The sequence below is a fragment of the Hyla sarda genome, chromosome 8 (assembly GCF_029499605.1).
Source record: "Hyla sarda isolate aHylSar1 chromosome 8, aHylSar1.hap1, whole genome shotgun sequence".
Classification (NCBI taxonomy): domain Eukaryota; kingdom Metazoa; phylum Chordata; class Amphibia; order Anura; family Hylidae; genus Hyla; species Hyla sarda.
In genome coordinates, this window is record NC_079196.1 from 54,265,779 (window position 1) to 54,270,797 (window position 5,019).

Consider the following 5,019-nt stretch of genomic DNA (forward strand, 5'->3'; position numbering starts at 1 on the left):
CTTTCTATTATCTATCTCTTTATCATCTATCTATCTATCTATCTTTCTATTATCTATCTCTTCATGATCTATCTATCTATCTTTCTATTATCTATCTATCTCTTTATCATCTATCTATCTATCTATCTTTCTATTATCTGTCTATCTCTTTATCATCTATCTTTCTATTATCTATCGTTCTATTATCTATCTATCTCTTTATCATCTATCTATCTATCTATCTTTCTATTATCTGTCTATCTCTTTATCATCTATCTTTCTATTATCTATCGTTCTATTATCTATCTATCTCTTTATCATCTATCTATCTATCTATCTTTCTATTATCTGTCTATCTCTTTATCATCTATCTATCTTTCTATTTATTATCTATCTTTCTATTATCTATCTCTTTATAATCTATCTATCTATCTATCTTTCTATTATCTATCTATCTATCTATCTATCTATCTATCTATCTATCTATCTCTTTATAATCTATCTATCTTTCTATTATCTATCTCTTTATCATCTATCTATCTTTCTATTATCTATCTATCTGTTTATCATCTATCTGTCTATCTTTGCAGACAGTGGTGGTTTCATTCTTCAGTCAGTCAGTGCTTGGCCCCCAGGCAGGCATCATGCAGTAATGTAGCCATCAGTGACAGAGCACATCCCCTGACCATGCTGCACAGCCTGACTCATTCCATCTCCTGGTTAGGCTCTACCTCCTCTAAATCACTTTACAGACAATATCTGTCACAATCCTTAAGTACAGCGCACACCTTCCACCCTCCTGTCACTGTTTATATAGCAGAATGCAGGTATGTATCACAGCTGGGCTATTTATGAGCAAGTCACATTTCTATAGGATTTCTGTCTTGTGGATTATAAGTGAAATGCTAAATATTTTTAGAAAATAAAAACATCAAACCAATGGATTTTCACTGTAATCCTGTAGTATTCATTGATGTCGTGTTATAATAACCAACATTAATCTGTACAATTATAAATGCAGATTCTGGAGTTAATGGGAAAAACCACAGCGAGCCTTAATTCAATTTTTTTTTAATCCAATTCAATGACAAATAAACTGTGAATGTTGATTCCCCCCCACCCCCTAAAATACCATATAAATACACATGCTATATACAAGACCCAACAATTCCAAAGATCTCAATTAATGGCCGGTTTCTTTCATAAGAAATATTTATCCTGTGTGCATAAAATGTTTTTGATCATTATCTTAATGAAAAATCTCCTACAGTATTGTGTATACATTTCCATGCAGCTCTATGTGTATCCATGGTTACAGACTACAAAATAACTCTGTGTAGTCTGATGCTAAAGTTATGTACTTTTTATAAAAAATTTGTCCCCTATTTTTGGCCAACCGACTGGATCAGCAAACAAAATCATAGTGAAAAATTGTCTTCACGGGAACAGTTCTCTCAAGGTGGAGGCCAATATATATATATATATATATATATATATATATATATATATATATATATATGACATTGAAAATCTGTTAAAGAAAAATTGGATCTAAATATAGGTTTGTTTTCCCAAAAAGGGGGCCTGGTTTTGAAATGGTTTCAATGCACCTTAAATGAAAGAGCAGGTTAGTCCGCCAAACACCTTAACCTTTCAGCTCAGCTTGTAGATTTCTATGGGTGGGAATCCAGGGCCATAAACCCTCCAGACATGTTATATAATGTTGTTAGGAAAAAATGCTCTGCCTAAAATCACAGCCCAATCCTTGTCTCTTGAATAGGACTAAGCTGTAATGTCCAGCACAACCCCTACTAAATGTGCCGAGCTGTGTCTGGTGAACAATGAAGGGTATATAGCAAAGGGAAACTATACCATAGTGGCAGAACATGGCGTACATAGAGGAAAGGGGGCTCCATAGCAAATATTGAAATGGGCTTCCCAAAACCCATTGGTCAATTCCTTAATACAGGTCTCCTAGAAAGAGGAATGGGACCAAAATTTTTCTATGTACGCTACTGGATTAAGCCCCTTCCATCAGCTGATCCATGAGCTGCCAGGAGAAATACCTCCATATATTGATAAGTTATCCTACAATAGGTCATCAATTTTGTAGTCTTGGAAAAACTCCTTAAAGGGGTACTCCGCTGCTCAGCGTTTGGAACAAACTGTTCCAAACACTGGAGCCGGGAGCTTGTGACGTCATAGCCCCGCCCCCTTATGACATCACGCCCGCCCCCTCAATGCAAGTCTATGGGAGGGGGTGTCACGCCCCCTCCCATAGACTTGCATTGAGGGGGCGGGGTGTGATGTCATAAGGGGGTGGGGCTATGACGTCACAAGCTCCTGGCGCCGACTTCAGCGTTCGGAACAGTTTGTTCCAAACGCTGAGCAGCTGAGTACCCCTTTAAGTCAAACATTTAGTGTGGCCATACATAACCAATGGCCTGGGGCCGCATGGACAGCAATGCTCAATGCCATTGAACATGAATGCGTATGTTTTCTCCGGTGTGGTGACAAAACTCCCGCTGGCCAATTGGAACATAACAAACACAGGGGTAGAGGCGAGAGCTCGACCTAGTAGCACCAGTAGGCCTCCATAATAACATCTCTGGCATCTAACCAAACTGAGCGCATTTGTTACTCTGGAGCTTATAAGAAGTGAAGCAAACTGCTTGTCCCACATGATTCCACGGGATACTGGATCAAGCCTGTAGTGCCCCTTGTGCCCCAACCACATTGCATCTCAGGTTTACAGGTGGATAAGGTAAAGTTTTTAACTACAACAGGGTGAGACGCTGCTTTGTGAAATCCTGTTGCCATATAGACGTAGCCTTGTTTAGAGCTTCACTATAATGTAGTCATTTTAGAATATAAATCATGAAGTTCCTTCACTACAGAAAATATTCCCTTCCCATATATAAATGATGTCTCTACAGGAGTTGTTTTTGTAGGACAGTGATACTTTAGCCTGGCTGTTAAAGTGTACTTGGTATAAAGAAATACTTTTTATGTCCAACATTTTGATCGGTTGGGATCTCAGTGCTGAGACCATCACCGATCAGCAGAATAAGGAGGAGAAGCATGCGTTTAAGTGCTTCATTCCCCAACTCACAATGATCTCCATCCAGGGTCTCTGGACAATCCCATAGACTTATAATGGGGCTGTATAGAGAAGCTGAATAGACACCGCTGTGAGCTGGGGAGTGAAGCACCCAAATGTGCAGTTCTCCTGCTCGTTCTCCCGTCTCAGCGCTGAGACTCCAACCATTCAAAATATTGCACGTCTTTGTTTTTTTTTTTAATGACAGGTACACTTTAAAGTTAGCCATACACAGAGGCGTAGCTTGTAGCTTTTGGGCGCTGATGCAAAATCTGCAACAGGGCCCCACATGCCAAATATAAAACTAGTCTCTTATGGGGCAATTGTACTTTGGGGCCCCCTTAGGCACCAGGGCCCTGGTGCGACTGCTACTTCTGCTGCCTCTATAGCTACGCCCCTTTTATAGATTTTTTGGGGAAATGTTTGTTCGACCAACAGCCATCTCTCCCCATCCCTCCGAACACATGAGCATTTATGTGTAGTGAATGGGGTAGAGGAGGTAAACTGCAGCTAGACAGCTCTTGCATTGGCTTATTTACCCTAAAACAAAAGGATCAGGCAATTGAAATTCAACAGGCCTGATCATTCTCTCCACCAACACCATCTGTCAGGAGAGAGTCAATAGGCCTCCACACATTAGAATCAATAAAGTATATGGGGGTCTAAATTATAGCCCAATGTGTATTGTGGCCTCCCGACTCTTCCCAGACCGACAATATTGGAGGAAACAAGGATCAGTCAGCTGGAATTAAACACACCCGTCATTTGGTTCTTAGGGCTCATTCACACGAGCGGATTTCTTTTCAAACCTGCAGCGGATCTCCCGCTGCGAGTTTGAAAAGGGACGGGGTCTCCATGCATTGCCCTCAGCAGATTTTCACCAGTGGAATCTCCACTGTTGAAAATCTGCCGCAGACCCTACAGACTTCTATGGGGTCTGCGGCGGATTTTCAACAGCAGAGATTCCACTGACGAAAATCTGCTGTGGGTAGTGCACGGAAATCCACCCGCTGCAAGTTTATAAAGAAATCCGCTTGTGTGAATGAGCCCTTGACGGAGAAAAATAAGCGACCAGATGATTCTGACATTGGCCTAATTTAACGTTATCCATGAATTTAGGTCAGTTTTCTGGTGTATATGTATCAGCAAGTGGGGTAAATGCCCTTTTTTTTCATACCTTGTTTGTTGGACGGCAGGTACCCTATTCATGCTATAGCACACTTTGTTCAAGGCCATGTTCATAGGTAAAATGTGCGGAACGTCCGCACGGAAAACGCGTTAGGACATTCCTCACATTTGAATAATCTGGTGAGTGCTAGGACTGCTTGGAAATGCGCCGTCTTATAGATGACAATGCATTTGCTAGCGAAATCCGCTAAAAGAATAGACAAGCCGGAATCGAGATTTCTGCGGCAGAGAAATTTAACCGCGTGAACAGTGCAGCAGAATCCCATTGAAGTCAATAGAACTCCACACGGACATTCTTTAGTATGCCCTGACATCCGACGGGCATGATGGGAAGACAATTAGAGATGAGCGAACTTACAGTAAATTCGATTCATCACGAACTTCTCGGCTCGGCAGTTGATGACTTTTCCTGCATAAATTAGTTAAGCTTTCCGGTGCTCCGATGGGCTGGAAAAGGTGGATACAGTCCTAGAAGACTCTTTCCTAGGACTGTATCCACCTTTTCCAGCCCACCGGAGCACCTGAAGGCTGAACTAATTTACGCAGGATAAATCATCAACTGCCGAGCCGAGAAGTTCGTGACGAATCGAATTTACTGTAAGTTCGCTCATCTCTAAAGACAATTTTACAACAAGTGGAAAGACAGGCTGAGAAACACTAGAACAGTGTTTCCCAACCATGGTGCCTCCAGCTGTTGCAAAACGACAACTCTCAGCATGCTCGGACAGCCGAAGGCTGTCCGGGCATGCTGG